The sequence below is a fragment of the Choristoneura fumiferana genome, chromosome 10, assembly GCF_025370935.1.
Source record: "Choristoneura fumiferana chromosome 10, NRCan_CFum_1, whole genome shotgun sequence".
NCBI classification, from domain to species: domain Eukaryota; kingdom Metazoa; phylum Arthropoda; class Insecta; order Lepidoptera; family Tortricidae; genus Choristoneura; species Choristoneura fumiferana.
The window spans coordinates 15,459,024-15,476,516 of record NC_133481.1 but is presented as its reverse complement, the minus strand read 5'-3'; the positions used below and the strand labels follow the sequence as shown (position 1 = coordinate 15,476,516).

Here is a 17,493-nt window from a genome sequence, read left to right as displayed (position 1 = left end):
CGGGCTTTATTGTAAATTAGGTTAAAACGTATTGTGTCTAATTGTATACGATAGCGCCATCTGTTATGCACTGCCTTAACCTCTATGAAGTCATCAACTTAAACCATACATTACTATTGATCTGTATCGTTCCATTTGTAAGCCTGCGAGTTAGTTTTTGATCTTTAACACAGATAGCGTTATTATATGTAGATATAAGTAGAATTTCATGTACCGGTGAACTCAGTTATATTAAATTCCCGAACAAACCAACAAGCTTTCTTTAATCATCTCCATCATCTCTGCCGCCGCTTCCACGAAGAAACAGTAAGTGTTATTATGTGTTGATAAATTAATTGAAGTAATACCATTAAGGTTCATCCTTGAATAGCCTAAATATATTCAATTAAATATCATTACAAATCCAACGTTCCATATATTTTCGTTTCATCGACAATTCATTTCACCGAACATACGGCCGATTTTTAATTAGTTGATGTGTCAGTTTGGGGGTGGATTATAATACGACATGTACTATCGAACCAGCTGAGTCGTCACGCACTGTGGAGCCTTTTCGTAGAAAAAGTCATAGTGACAATGGATTGCTTGACAAGGGAATTCATTCAATCATTTACTGTGAGAATGTTCTACGGTGGGTCAGGAATCAAATGGTTCGACTGGACGTGGCATAATTTATAACTATTTAAAATCACATAACACATAAAGTATACACATGTAAATACGTCTCGATAGGTATGTAATATACTTCAGCGAAGAATTTTTTTTAATGCATACTATTTTCAAGGCTAACGTTTTCTTTTTCGCACGGTATTATTCTACTGATTTGATAAAAAATATAGTTTGTGAAGATGTTTATCGACCACGCAATAATGCCTTAAATTAAATAAAACTTAGTGTACAGATATAGACAAAGACCTGGATGGAGATACAAGATACTTAATATCCCAGTAATGAGTTCCGGTGAACTATAAATAACACTAGGTACTCGTACAGTAATTCAATTCGCTCCTGTCGTCTGTACTCGTCTGTAAAGATGGATAAAACCCTGGAGTTCTTCAAGCTAAAACGTGTAGGCTGTTACAGAACCAAATGCTATACACCTTTGGCCTAATCTGCACTTTCCATCAGATGATAGGGGGCAATCACGGGTCGGATTTATGTAAAAAAATACACACACAGATTTTGGCATTTATGACACCTATATTAATGTAGCAACATCGATATATTGAGAATTGCGACCAATCGGTAGATGCAAGTAGCGAGTAGTCGTTCATTGTGATGTTCTTAGTGGAGGCATTTGTTCAGCAGTGATGATGATGATCATGATGATGATGAAGGAAAAAAGTAAATAAGCTAAGCTAACACATCTCAGTAGCCCAGCAGACCAGCGCCGTTCGCAAGAACGGCAGATTGCTGACTTAGGACCATTTTGTGAGATGTACAACTATTTTATTTTTTATTTTTTATTCATTCTTCCCGTATTTTTACGAGTAAAAATGTTTTCTTTCTTTCATTATTAAAAACAATATTAACCCAAAAAGGTATATATCCCTGCCAGTCCATGCATCAGAGGCCCTCGGTTAAGATGAGCCTTCTTTATAGGGCATCCTAACGAGAGAGCCAAACGGACCGTGAAGGCCCCGTTCTACACAAATTCATATTCATATAATATAAGTTTTTTTTATGAATCCCGAGTCGGGCTTCTTGTAGCGTTCAATTGTTTTCTTATGATTGCTGGCAGCATATTTGTGACTTCGCAATGAGGTTACGATCTCTATTTAATTTGATCTACTAAATCATATTAAGAAAATTAAATTTTACTTCCAATATTTTTGTGAGAAAAACCCTAAGAAAGAACAATCAACAAAAAGCTTAATCATTGATGATTAGTGATGACTAAGCAGACTACTATCAATTAATAGATCTTGATTGTCTGAATAAATATAAATAAATAAATATTTAAATTAAATATAATTAATATGTTAAAATATATACGACCGAATGACGACCGGATGGCCAAGTGGTTGGAGAACCTAACTACGAAGCTTGAGGTCCCGGGTTTGATTCCCGGCCGGGGCAGATATTTGTGTGAATAACACGAATGTTTGTTCTCGGGTCTTGGATGTTTAATATGTATTTATCTATATAATTATGTTTATCCGTTGCCTAGTATCCATAGTACAAGCTTTGCTCAAACTGAAAGCAAAGCAAATTTGTTGAGAGAGAAGAGAGAAACCAACTGAATCGCGACCCACTGTGTGTGTGTGTGTGTGTGTGTGTGTGTGTGTGTGTGTGTGTGTGTGTGTGTGTGTGTGTGTGTGTGTGTGTGTGTGTGTGTGTGTGTGTGTACTGTGGTACCTTTTCGTAGAAAAAGCCAAAGTGACTCGCATTGCTTGACAAGGGAATTTATTATGACACTTTCTGTGAAAACGTTCTGCGGTGGGTCCAAAATCAAATGGATCGACTGTACTCCCCAGTCATTGGTGGTGTTAGATTTTGAAATTATGACGGTCGCAGTTACAGTTGCAATTAAATATTTCACACGTTACCTAGAATGCTAAACGATATACAAAACTTAGCTTATAAACATCTACTATATGGACACGTCTTTTTCTCCAACATACCAGTATCGAAAAAATCGTAGGTACAGTCGCGGAATGAAAAGGTTGACCACGTTAAGGTCTGTTTTTTCTCGCTCAGTGCTTCATCGACCGAGTATGAGATATTCCATCATGATGTCATTCAAAAAGGTAACATATGCCTGCAACGTGTCAACGAATTTCTTTGAAAACTGGTCAACCTTTTCACGCCGCTGTACCTTACTTTTAAAATCACTTCTCTTTCAGTAACTTTCAATTACACGACACTATTAAAAGTAACATGCTTCCACAAGAACTGAGAGAGGAAAATCAATTGCCGTTAAACAATATCCCGATCACTTTCTATTCAATATTGCCAGGACAGGACCGTAGGTGTAATTGAGAGAGCTGGATTAATTGAAGCAGAAACGTATTATGAGTGCAGGATGGTGGCGCAAAGCTACGCAGGCGCGGTACGCGTGACACATCGCAGTGTTGGCTCTACGGACGTGAAAGTAACCCGCAACCATCACCTCCGTACCCACGAGTTCTGCTAGCCATTTACGAAAAAAACTCGTGTTTTTACCATTTCGTTTTTCGTGCCAGTGTTCCGAGTTCCAAACTTGAAAGGCAAACAAAAGACTTCTCGGCCGTTCCTTTGTTTCTGTTATCTTTTGTGAAGTGTTCTGTTTTGTCGCTGAAGTGTTGATAAGAAATTAAAACCTCTGGAGTGTGAGGCCGAAGATTGACGCTATGGTAATTACCGACCTCGATCTTTGCCGTTTTTGTTTTTCAATGTCTCAAGCTTTTTGAGAGCGTTGATTTTGTCTCGAGTTGTAAAAGTTGGGCCTTTTCAATTTCTTTTGACTTACGATGACTTTATAATTACTTGATGCTTTAAAATTGAGGTTAAACTGTCCTGTAAGAGGATGAAATTGATCAGATATAATAAACTTTGTTTAAAGCATGCCAATCAACGTTTGTGCTAGCCCAACGCATAAAAAAATTAACCCAAAACGTAACTTTCTGTGTATTTCTCAAACCCGCTATTTTTTTTCTTATGAGATAAGTCAAGACGAGACCAAAGCTTTTCCACACTCCACCAACTGCTGAAATTGCGATGTGAAACTTTGCAGAGAGTACTTGAAACTTCTATTTGGAACGGAAGGAGCTGTTGTAGCGAAGGAACGTATGAGCAACTTCATTAGTGAGGTTTTGTTCTAGAAATACCTACCTACCTACATTTTTGTAAACCCCCGACACAAAAAGAGGGGTGTTATAAGATTGATCACTATGTGTGTCTGTCTGTATATCTGTGTTTCTGTTTGTGGCACCGTAGCTCTTAAAAGGGTGGACCCATTTGAATGCGGTTTTTTTACTATTTTAAATCAGATTTTCTAGGAATGGTTCTTAGACATGTTTAATCAAATTTGGTTCAGCCGTTTTTGAGATATTGAACTTTGAAGTGACAAAGTCGAGGGTTTTCCAGCTTTTTGTTGATTAAGTTATGATTTTTAACTTTAATCTTGCATTTTACATTTTAATCCTATTTTTAAACCCCGGCGCAAAAAGAGGGGTGTTATATATTCGGGTATCGTAGCTCTCAAACGGATGGGCTTGCGATTCTTAGTTATGTTTCTTTAACATTTTATCGTTTTTGTTTGATTCAGATATAAGGTAAACTTTGAAATGACAATATCGGGAGTTTTTCAACTTTTCTAAACTGGCTAGGTTAGTTTATTCATTCTTTGGATACATCATTAATTTATCACAAATTAACCCTTCGTCTATGTTTGAAAAGGATCAGTTCTGAAATTTGCAGAATTAGTACTTATTAAAACAAAAGAGACTAGAATGCAGTATTTTTATTTTCCGCAGACAAGGGGTTAAAATGGTTTTCAGAATAATTGTTTTATCTCAAAGAAAATATACGAACTAAGATTTTTAAAGAAAAATCTAGTGTTCGTTATCGTTAATTTTTAGGGTTCCGGAGCCAAAATGGCAAAAAGGAAACCCTAACAGCCTTATTCATAAAAAATCCTTAATTGAGTTTGATCGGTCTGTTACTTAGCAGACTGATTAAGCTTGTTAGACGGTTGTCAAGAAGTATGATTCATAAATGCTTGCTAGCAGTCTGCTAGTTGTTGAGCTGCTGATAGACGGATTAGACTCGTTATGTTGGCAATCTTGACAAATCAAAGACAAAAAATGGCCTCATCGATAATTAAAAAAAAAATTGACAGCAGTGACAGCAAATTAGCAGGAAAAAAAAGCGAGATGTTTGTTTTCCCGCCATTTTCGATCCGCATGTTTATGTTTAAGTGCAAAAAGCCGTAATAATGTTAATCATCCTAATTTTTTTTTTCATATTTATTGTTTTTAAAGTAGCAGTAATTTTAGAGGATTTTTAAATACAAATTCCTGAAAATAAATTTTCCTGGTTTTTTTTAATCTTTGCGTAACTTCACCCTTCACTAAAAATATCTTCGGTATGGTTTTTTGCTCTTGTCAAAGTCAGCTGTTCAAACTTGTGGCGGCCATTTTGTGACTTAGCAGGGAGATATGGAGGGTCTGACTACGGTCCTCTAACTTTAGCAGAGCCTTGATCGACTGATTAGCGCTAACAGACGTTTATATGAATCACGTTTTTTAGCATCGGGCCTTCAAGGAGCCTTAGAGGAGGCTCTAACTTTTTATGAATAAGGCTGTTATAGTTTCGCCATGTCTGTCTCTATCTATCTGTCTGTCTGTCCGTCCGTCCGCGGCTTTTCTCAGGAATCAATGCTAGAAAGCTGTAATTTTGCACGAATATTTATGTAAACTATACCGACTAAATGGTATAATAAAAATAAAAAAAAAAAAATTGTGTATCTTCCATATACGTAAAGTGGGGGTGATTTTTTTTCTCATCCAACCTTGTAGTGTGGGGTATTCTTGGATAGGTCTTTTAAAATCATTAAGGGGTTGCAAAAACGATTTTTCGATTCAGTGATTTGATTGCAAAATATTCAACTTTAAAGTGCAAATTTTCATTAAAATCGAGCGTCTCCCCCCCCCTCTAAAATCTAAACCGGTGGGTGGAAAATTTTGAAAAAATTTAGAATGATAGTAAGTATATCAAACTTTCAAGGAAAACTATAACGGCTAAGTTTTCTTGAGAATTATTAGTAGTTTATAGTTGTAAATAGCAGCCTAAGGTATAAAATATACCTAAACTTGGATGATTCCGTATAAAATACGAAATCCTTAGAAAAATATTACTTATTTTTTTCGTAATGGCTACGGAACACACGACACGCTCTTGGCCAGTTTTTTAGGTTTTCGTATCTCAAAAAGAAAAATGGAACTTATAGGACCACATTGGTGTCAGTCTGTCTGTTCGTCCATTTGTCAAGACCAGTTTTCTCGAGACACTCATACACGCTTAGCCGGTTTTTTACATTTTTTATTTATTTATTCTGCCATAATATTTCCTCGTAGAGATCCGTAAGATCTGAATTAAAGTAACGTGAGACACATACATTATTATTAAAAATAGGTAAGGTCCATGAAACACGCTGACGTATGTCCGATATGCTTCGAACCAGTCCATTGTTCTTTTTTAAGGTGAAATAGAAATAAATTGATGTTCTATAGTGATATTAAGAGAAGTCTCTTCGTTCCATTCTCCATACATACGTATTCCCAGTCTCATTTGAAAACTAGGCAACAGAAGTAGATGAAATTATGTAAGTATGGACTAGACGTAATTATCTATGCCTGTGGTTTTTCAGATAATATCAGAATTACAGGAGCTCAAAAGTCGACAAAAAAAAAAGATGTCAACTTTGCACGAGAATTACAGACTAATAAAGCATTGTTACAAAAATCGAAAAAACCACAGGCATAGAAAATATAATGAATATCTTGATTCTAAAATATCATTGATTTCTGTGCTATACTTTTCGTATAATATGAGAACAACGAAACCCAAAATTCAACCGTCCAAATCTTGAAAAGCCTACAGCTATCTCGATATAAATTACGGACGTCGTTACGGAAGACATGGGGGGGGGGGGGGCTGCGAGCGCTTATGTCACGAGCGATAAAGTCAGCCAGCAATATCCCAAACGAATACATAACGCGGCCGCGCGGCCGGCAGGGAAACTTCTCTTAATAATCTCACATATGTGGCGGTGAAGTAGCAAGTTAAAAAAATATAATACATCAATGATGATCCTGATAAATCCAAATATCAGATCCATTCGCAAAATAATTACTGATCAAGGTATACACAAAGCTTAAACTCACGAGCATTTTCAAACATTGATAATTTAATTAAATTATGCTAATTTATGTTCACCATTTTAAACCAGAATCGCTAATTAGTTAAATTTGCATTCTAACGTTCATCAATTTAAAGGTTTCAAACGTGAGCGATTGTTTGTGGTAATTTAATATTATTTCGAATAACGTTCAGCAAATTCGGATTTAGCTGAATTTCTATTCAAATGTTATTTCGGATTGAGTGAGAATTGTTACTTTAAGAATTAATTAAAGAATTATTATTCTAAAAAGTTTCTAAGAATTACGTACATTTTTTCATGGTTAATAATGTGTCTTTTGTGATTTTTACAGGCCTTTATTTAACTTGCAATGTTTGTTTGCATGGATCAAATCTTGTTAGTCAAATTTCACTCCCATTTTTAGTGATCGGATCAACCTGGAAATTGATACGGATAGGAGGTTTGGATGACAATGCATGTACAGTCAGCAAATATTTTTTAACAATTTTAATATTTTTTTTTGCCATCGCATGTTAAAGCTCTGTCAATTAAGTCAAAAGGACAGCTTGTATCAAAAACGGCCGGATGGTTAAGTGGTTAGAGAACCTGACTACGAAGCTTGAGGTCCCGGGTTCGAATCCCGGCCGGGGCAGATATTTGTATGAATAATATGAATGTTTGTTCTCGGGTCTTGGATGTTTAATAGATTAGATTATATTTATTTATTACCTTTTGAAAAAATACATTATAAACACATGTCAGTTAATTACAAGAAATTCACAAAAGGATCGTCAAATGTATACAAAAAAATAAGTCTTATTACAATAATTGTCAGCCAGAATAAAAAATAAAAAATTGAATTTATTTTTAATTAATATGTATTTAAGTATGTATTTATCCATTAATCTAGTGTCCATAGTAAGAGTTTTGCTTAGTTTGGGACAAGGTCAATTGGTGTCAAGTGTTCCATGATATTTATTTATTTCATTTAAATGCTGAATCTCTGTAACGTAAAACAATAAGTAATTCAAAAGCTATGTCACAAAATCTCCCTTATATAGCAACCACAATTTGCATTGAACATTGCATAAGCTACAACGTACTTTCAGCATTGAATCAATTCATAATTTTACATCCAAAAATAACTAACGATTCAAACAGATACAAAAGAGCCAAGAATATGACTAGCAAAACCTCATGTCCATTGTTCAAATCTTGGCACCCCGCTAAAGCGCTACGCGGGACTCGCTCCAAGACTCTTAAATATACATAAAATACATAAAACTATTCCAGATAACATCAAGAACGCATTACAGGGGTATGTAATAGCACTATGAATACGAACGATAAGAGTGCAGTGTAGACGATGGGTCAATATTTTGTAAAGAAATTTACGCAACTGGCAGCGCAGTTTTTTTTTGCATAAATTACAGACGAAAGTCCTTGGTATATCCTTTTATTTAATGATTTATCCTATTCTACGCCAAGCTTTAAGGCGATGGAAATCTGCACAATCCTGTGAAGAAATTCAATGGTGTGTGAGGAGATCCCAATTCGCACTGGGCCCGCGCGGGAACCACGGCCCAAGCCCTCTCATTTCAAGAAGAGGCCTGTGTCCAGCAGTGAGACACATAGAGACTGGGATGGTGATTTTATGGTTTCGTACCTTAAAAGGGAAAAAAACCCTTATTAGATATGAAGAATGACTTCATTGTCTATGAGTTTGTCGAGTCCCTTTCTCTGGTTTTATTTTCAAAGAAAAGTGGTTTATTGAATCAGGCGTTACTTTGCGGAGCTCCATATCAATGCACTAAAAGAATTTCTTTGCTCACCCGCGATCCAGCGGGTTCAAAGAAAAGTAGGTAAGTAATCAAAGCGATTAAGCTCAAAGCATAACATAACGCAAACGGCCAAAACACGAAAAACCTACTTAATTCCCTTAGAGACAGCTCTAAATTCTATAAAATGAGTCAAGAAACTTGCAAAGCGCGACACTAAAAAGGTCTATCACACAAAACAAACTATTTGCTATCTGCTAAAGCTAACAATCCATTTTCCAAAGCGAAGCCAACTATAACAACACTTGGCTCACTACATAAGTGTTCTTAATGAATTGCCTGAAGCTACACAAGACAAAAGTCAAACAGTTCTCAAGGCTGTATGTATAATTGAAGAGGATGTTAATTATTCACTGGATGACCCTTTAGTTCGAAGAAATCCTATCCTACTAATTGTACTTATATTATCCTACTAATCCTTCCTACTAATATTATAAACGCGAAAGTTTGTGAGTGAGTATGTTATACTATTTAATTTTAAGTTCTCATAATGTGTGAATTGTAAATTCTTAATGAGAATAAATGATCTTTAAGCCAAACCATTATACACTTACCTTAAATTTGATTCTGTCAAATAAACTGGAATGTTCTACTGTACACTATTATATTATCATGTTTGCTTTCGGATACTAAACAAGTCTTACTTATGCCTTTAAGAGGGTAAGATTACACGTAATTAAGATAGGTCCACAAAATGATTAAAAGTAATGTCTTCAATAGTAGATTGTACAACAAGAGCATAAATCAAAACGATCCACTTTACCCAAGACGTTCATATACTGGGTGTGGCCTGTAATATGAGCAAAAAATTAAACATAGATCGTCCTCGTCAATCTGAACAACATTCAGCAACTTTTAAAAATAATGGAGTCTTTAAATTTTCTTTTTTTCATACAAATTAAATACTGCTATCAATGTACGCCATCCTAGAACACAACTGACGTCGCCTATCACGCTACAAACTTCAAGCATTTTGCTTTACATTACTTCTTCGAATAAACTTAAAAGTGTAATAAAAATTAAAAAACTAATTATTTTTAAAAGTCGCTGAACTAATGTTGTTCAGTTTGACGAGTATGATCTATGTTTTCATTATTTGCTCATATTACAAGGCCACACCCGGTATAGCCACCCGAGCCGGCACGGCGAGGTTGGATAGAGATTCGAGGGGAAAATGGGTTTAATGCTCGAGTTTTAGACTTTGTTTTTCACTTCGATTGCGAGGATATGAAATAGCAACAGTGGAAATAATTTTTCACTTACTATGTAACCTTTTATTTTTTATGCATTTCTTAGTTTTAAAAATGATTCAAAAATATGTAGAAACTTTTTTAGTAGTAGCTGTTGACACCTTAACCTTGGTCTTAGAGAAAGATTTTACTTTATGCACTTGAGCAAAAAAAACTCATTTTATGTCGCCTACATCGAGCATAAACACGAACTTTACGAGCATGAGAAGTGAAAAATAAGTAACAGGATATTAAAATTGATTTTTGGAATGAACTAGTTTTACGTGTAGGCACTATTACTTTTTTATTTAGTTACGACTAAAATTAATAAGTACAAATTAAAATTAAGTACCAACAATCTCATCTATCAATGTTTTTACTAGGATAAGTCTAAGCTATTCATAAAAAAATCGTTCAACATTACGACTTGACCGAATAACACTAGACTGTTTTTTTTTCTCACTCAAACATTTGCTAAGTCCTTTATACCGCCCATTAGGACTCCCCTAGAACATAGAAGAAATTAACGACCGAGCGCAAACAAGACAGATTATTTCCACCGCGATCCATCATGTTTGTGGCCGTTCTTATAAATAGAAACGTAGTAATCAATTTGTCCTTTCTCGGCAATTAGGGAACACTAGCTTTTGTAAGCGTTTGCTTTTAGTTAATTATGTGTGTATGTTTTTTGCTATTTTACTAAGCTATTTCCTACAATATATACTAATATAAAAGCAGCTTAACTTAATCAGGATGTTGACTATAAAGTAATGAAATTTGTACTTTATTTATTACTTAATATTATAAATGGAAAAATACGCTTCAACCGCTGATCTGAATTAGATAGAATTTGGTATGGAGGTTTTTAACATTTTGGGAAGGTTAAAGGTTATACCTATACTTAATTTTTTTTGGCATTAGAAATAAGATAAGCGATATTGACGTGTTTTTTTATTAAAAAAGCACTCTTGAAAAATAAGTCACAGCAAATATGTATGTAACAATTAGCAAGGACATTAAATGCTAAGGCTACAAAAACCGTGTCGGACACGCCCAGGATAGGGTTTTGTAGCCATCACGAAAAAATCAAGTAATATTTTTCTAATGATTTCCTATTGTGTACGGTATGTGTGTGTGTGTGTGTGTGTGTGTGTGTGTGTGTGTGTGTGTGTGTGTGTAGGTATGTTTTATACCTTAGGCCACTATTTACTTTTAAACTACTAATAACTCTTAAGCAATCTTAGCCGCTATAATTTTCCTTGTAAATTTGATATATTTACTACCACTTTGATTTTTTTCAAATTTTTCCACACAATTAATGAAAAATTAAAATTGAATATTTCCCAAACAGGTAACTGACTGATATGTAAATATATTCATGCCAAATTACAGTTTTCTAGTACTAACGGTTTCTGAGCTTAGCCGCGGACAGACAGACAGACAGACGGACAGACATGGCTAAACTATAAGGGTTCCTAGTTGACTACCGAACCCTAAAAACGAAGTATAGAATAGTTTTTATCTCGAAAAGCCTGGCTTATGAATTCACGAGGACTTGAATTTTGATACCCGGTCACATTTCTCTCCCCTTTCGCAGTGTGTTCTAATTACAGATATAAAATAATTTCATTTATTCTTGTTATGCGAGGATTTTTTAAATTGTGCTAGCTATTTTTGCATTTTACTGCAGTGGCAGATTTCATGGTTTTTCTCTTTCTTTTTCGCTTTCTCTCCCTGTCGTCAATACTCAACTGAATCACCTATGCTAGATACTTGACAACTCCTGGATTTACCATATTCCACAGGGTCACTGGTAATTCGACCTATTCTTTAAAAGGCGTCATTCTATATTGGCAATGTTTTTAGCTTATTTAATCAGGGGTCGAAATTCAGTAAGTAGTTTTCGAGTTATTCGGAATTGAAGTTTTTTTTTTGCGAAGAAGCAGCCTTCCGACCTAAAAGCTGCTATTGTAAAAAAGTACAATACAAATTAGGACAGCAAATTTTTTTTTCAAGTAGCTCTACTTACTCACAAGAAATTATCTCAAAAATTTAGTAGGCTTTAGAATAAAATGTTAATAAATCACAAGTTATCAAATTAAGGAATATGTCCAGTCACCCCGTATACCTACAATTGTTATGAAAATTTCAATATACCGCAAATGTTTAGCGAATAAAAAAATAATTCCGTTGAAAATTTAATTTATAGTGAATTAAAGAAATATATTCCGTTGAAAACACTGTGCTATGCAGTTGTATACTTGCGTGTGACATCCGTCACATTTTGTGACTTTTCTGTCTAATCTTGAATTTCAAACATTTAAATTTGTTATCTGTGAAGGTAGTTAAAAAAAATGATTTTCCGTTCTATTACACGCATTAGCAAATTTAGATTTATAAAATAAATAACAAACAGTCAAATACTGTTGTATCGTATGTCCATTGTAACTGTTTTGTGGGTAATGTGTCCAAAGAACTTGAGTATTCACGATCTCAGATTAAGGTAAACGTACGAGTGCTCGTCGCTGTCCCAGTAGTTGGCATCTTTAGTCTTATGTCATTATCAATTAGAGATGACAGCAGGGTGTCATCTATAGGGCATTAGCGTGTCGAGCAGTCGGACGTTTACGTTACATATACTTAATTAAATAAGAAACTTTAGTCTCACTATAAAAGTTCTTATAAGATATAGTTTGTTTTAGTTCCTAACAGTAATAATTATTCTCCAGCAAATACAGCAGTGCGGTAATGCAAGCGCAAACAAAAAACAACTTAGTAAACACTTTACTAAGGCTGTCTTTACTGACTGTGGTTGGACAACTAGACGGTAGAGATCCCTTAAAGGGATAAGTTTGCCTTTGTACATATAAAATATCTCATTGTTTGTTAATTGTGTTTGTTTACTTATTTTGTACAATTATGAGTTTCCATACATACATAAACTTTAATAGGGTTTTATGATTTAAATTCGGGTTTTGTTCCGCGTACCTTGATTTTAGAGAAGCTCGATATTTCGGCACAGTTGCATGCGCCATGATCACGACACGAGACGACTCAATGACGAGTCGACTCGACGAGTCCCGACGAGTCGTCTCGTGTTCATCGCGCATGCAACTGTGCCGAATTATCGAGCTTCTGTAAAATCAAAGTACGCCGAACAAAACTCGAATATAAATCATAAAATTAGTATTTAATGACTTTAATAGTGTTTTTGTTTTAAAAGTTAAACGGGAGGGTATTAAATAATATGAAATAGTGACGTTTTCTTCAATTTTCTTTTAAAGAATGAGAATGTAACACAGGACGATTCGAGAGACGTGAGCAAGACCAAGTTTACACACTCAGTAATTGATAATAAATCGTTTTCAATCATATTTAAGTAAAATTCCCACACTTTTAACTGCATATTGACCATGCAGGCGAAGTCGCAGGCAACAGCTAGTAAATATTCACACCCCTTTAATAATACTCATTAATAATAATAAATATTATATTTTATTGCATGCCATTTTTTCACGTAGCCAACACAACTGAAACAAAAAATGTGTCTATCATTCTTGTTTACAGAAAATGTTGTCAAATTCCGTTGCATAGTAGCAGTAAAATAGTATTAACTATATTAATATAATATTAAACAGGGTATTTATTTAGGGCAACATGATAAATTACAGACTAAAAAACTAACATTGACTATTAAATTTTAATTTTGCAATTTCCTGGAAGTAAACGTCAGTTAACAGCCAATATTAAAGTTAACGCTAAATTAAAATGCCGGGTGTTTGCGTGCTATTATAAAAATGTGATGCATGTCGTTTAAAAAAATAGTTTAATGATCGGTTTCAGAACAATGCACGACATTACAATAGAACTATGAGCGCACTACAACAGCTATATATGCATAGTTTTCCAACCTCCATATTTTGCCGAGTTCCTACTCCTAGTTTCAAAAACAATAAAACCTATTATTAGACTAATAAAAAGAAAATAAGGGCCACTTGAGTTTTATTGGTAAAATTAAATCAAAAGCATATTTGCTTTTTCATCTGAATACATTTCGTTGTACGAAAAGTACCTTTGTGTATTGTGCAATGTTGTATTATGTACTTAAACTTTTTTTTAGACCAGGAATGTTCTTAAATCACTGGAATTTATTAGTATTTTCGTTTTACCAATGAAACTCGCATTTGGCTCCCATTTTGTTAGAAAGTATATTTTTATTAGCCTTTAATCCACAATTTCACTAGAATAGACAAGAGATAAGTAGATTTTAGTGGGGGAACGCTCTATTTTTATGAAAATTTGCACTTTAAAGTTCAATATTTCGCAAACAAATCACTGAATCGAAAAATCGTCCATACAACGATACCCCACACTATAGGATTGGATGAGAAAAAAAAATCACCACTTTACGTCTATGGGAGGTACCCTAAAAAAAATTTTTTTTTAGTTTTTATTGCACTATTTTGTCGGCATAGTTTACATATACGAGTATATCCGTGCAAAATTACAGCTTTCTAGCATTGATAGTCCTTGAGCAAAGCCGCGGTTGGACGGACAGACAGACAGACAGACATGGCGATACTTTAAGGGTTCCGTTTTTGCCATTTTGGCTCCGGTACCCTAAAAACTACGCATAATTGCTAAGTTTTGTATCAGTTGTGTTTGTGTTTTGTAAGAAGTGGGTGCAAATCAAGTTGAAAGTTTCCTTTACATTCATTGTTAGTTACATGTAAAAAGATAGTAAAACGTGTCAAAAAGTATCTTATGCGTTTTATCCGTAATCTATTTATCTGTTTACCAATTTTATCCAAATTTATGATAGAGTAACAAACCTGTTTGTAATCAGATGAAACAACGTAATTCTGGGCAAGCCGTTAACCATTTTACTGGCCATTGCCATTGGCCTTTTCTTAACATTTGTTAAATTCTCACAGTCAAAGATCTTCATGAATTAAATTCAGGTTTTCTTACACGTACCTTCATTTAAGAATTGCTCGTCATGGCGCATGCAATTTAATTCATAAAATTAGTATAGTTCTTAATATAGTCAAAGATCTTATTTTCTTTTTTATCACCCCAAAAGACATAAACAAAATCTAAAGTGATCGATCAACACAAAAACTCACTGAATTCCAAAGAAGACTCGCCGAGGAGTAATAAGCCTCGAAGCAGTAGCTACGCATGTTTTCAAAGTAATTCCGATACTCAGTAATTGAACAGCAAACATACGAGCTCGCAGTTCGGCGGTGCCGAACATTACCGAATGAGGAAGTCCCGAGCCAATCTTCAAAAAGGTTTTCTCTATACAAATTTCACTTTATGTGGGACTTACTTAAGTTAGATGCAGATGGGTTGCGTTCAAATAATGACTAGGCAGAAAATAAGTTGAAATTTTGTTTTTTTTTCGCTGCCTCGTTAACTACTGTCTTTGAATCTATCTCTTTTTAATAATTAGGTCGCTATTTTGTGTGACTTATGAATAATTCACTACTCGGCAAAGCCTTAGAAATCGAAAGGGGTTGCAGTTCCCACAAAGACCTAATGTGGATTGGCAAAGTGATGAAGCGCTGGTAATTTACAAAAATGACGTATAAAAGAGCCCATTTCAGCCTATTTACAGAATTAATGGTTTGAATTTGAATTTGATTCTTAAATAGATAATTTTCATTAAGTATTCTGGCTGGAATATCATCGATATCATTTAAATCCCATTTTAACCCTATTACGGTATAGCGTTTTGTACATGAGCTCAGACGCCCTTTTGAATGAAAACGTATGACTATATTGTCAATACTGTAAATAACTGCCTCATGTCATGTATTCTCGGTATAGGTAAAAAACTAATATTATAGTAATATAATGTTGTAGTATGTAGATATAGATAAAAGTCGACGTTCCATATTCGAAAAATAACTTAAGTCTCGTATCAATTAATTCTATACCTAGACGTGGCTTTTAATTGAACCGCTATTGACTCTAAACCGGCATTTTATATCCTTCTACATCCATCTCATCACTACGAGTGTGACGGCATAAAGAATGTTAGTAAAACTTAATATTTAGCACAATGAATTCCGTGCTCCATTGCAAATTTTTATCGTGGTCAAAGTCCCCTTCCCCATCTTTTCAGTGCAGTAGCTTAACGGTGGGCTTAAAATTTAAATAAACATTTGACGGTAATAATAATTATGTAATTCTGTGTATAATTAAACCATCACAGCTTGGTGGACTTTAGAAGTTTACGAGTAATAGAAAGAAAGAAAGAAAATGTTTATTCGGCGGCATATAAAAAAAACAGTCAATCAAAACATAATAGGTAGTTACTGAATTTTTACCGCGTATCAGTACGGCACATTGTGTGATTCGATACAAACTTGGACGCTTTTTACAAGTTTGATGCGTTATCTTTACATTATTATAAAATAAAATCATTGCCCGCCGTTTGTTTGCTTAGATCTTTTAAACTAAGCGGATGGATGCGGAGTTAAATTCATCATCAGTTACATAATTTTTCACGGATGATTTGTAAATATGATACATAAACGCGCTCCGGCTTTGCCCGGGTGTAATTTTTAAGAAATAGCGCTGAAAAATGTGAAGTACTAGAAAACTTTGATTTTTTTTTTCCTAGCAATGTCATCCACCTCGATTTTGCTAGTATTACATAAACTGTTTGTCTTTTTATTACTTTCTACAATATTTATTTAATTATAACTTCAATTTCTTAACAAAAGATCTCTAAGAAGCTTCACAAACACATGTACAAGTTTCGCCAGGAAGTAAAACCCGGGAGTCCAAGCGGTGAAGCGAAACAAGTGAAGTTCTAAACTTCCCTTGCCCAGGAGTCTTAAAACTTTAACAAGTATTTGAGGTTGAAGAAATACCTGGCCGATAACACACTGAGGCTGTCTTAGAAGTTGGTGAATAAAAAAGTTCTTAGCTGTTTTAACGTGTGGTGCGTCGGAGAAAAAAAACAAGGTTTCGAAGTGATTCTTGAGTGCAAGATCTTTAAGACTTTTTTCAATTAGTTTACTTTAGGTACCGTTCATTAATCGAAAAATAGTTGTTTACAACTTGCCTTGCATACAATGGTAAATTTACATGATCCTGGAAAAATATTATGCTCGTAGCTAGGTAATATTCCCTGATACTATATTATAGCTTTCTGAGGCGATAGAAATTTACAATCGATTTTTTACTTTTTGAATTGGTTATAAGAAATTTACACCTCTAAAACTACAATGACATAATTATCGGAAATACAAACTGAGACATGGATGCACAGAAAAACCAGAAAAAGAGACCAGTCGTTTTTCACGGGATACCCGTAAAAGTAACAAATTTGGAGTTGAAATAAAAAATACAAAAAGACTGGAGTTTGGAAAAGCAATCATAATGACATAATTTTTTTTTTTTTTCAAAAAAAAAATACCTGATTGAGAGAGAACTGTTGAAAATCCACATCACATTTATTTCGAAAAGATGAAAATTTGAATATACGAGTACGTCAGTGTTAAAGAATAAATATTTAGTACTTATTTGTAAAATTTGCACCATTAATAAAACTATTAAACGGTGCTAA

General features: G+C 34.4%; 1 protein-coding gene across 2 annotated transcripts in view; it reads left to right on the top strand.

Annotated features, from left to right (window-relative positions):
* Nucleotides 1-216: 216 nt before the first annotated feature.
* The window catches only part of LOC141432176 (cell adhesion molecule CEACAM1-like), a 35,540-nt gene continuing 18,263 nt past the window's right edge, over nt 217-17,493 (top strand). Inside the window, exon 1 of one of the 2 annotated variants that reach the window (XM_074093655.1) lies at nt 217-306. The gene's annotated coding sequence lies outside the window, so the exon portion shown is untranslated. Of the gene's footprint in view, nt 307-3,081; nt 3,336-17,493 lie in introns of those variants that run through there. The other variant, XM_074093656.1, reaches the window with a different exon arrangement.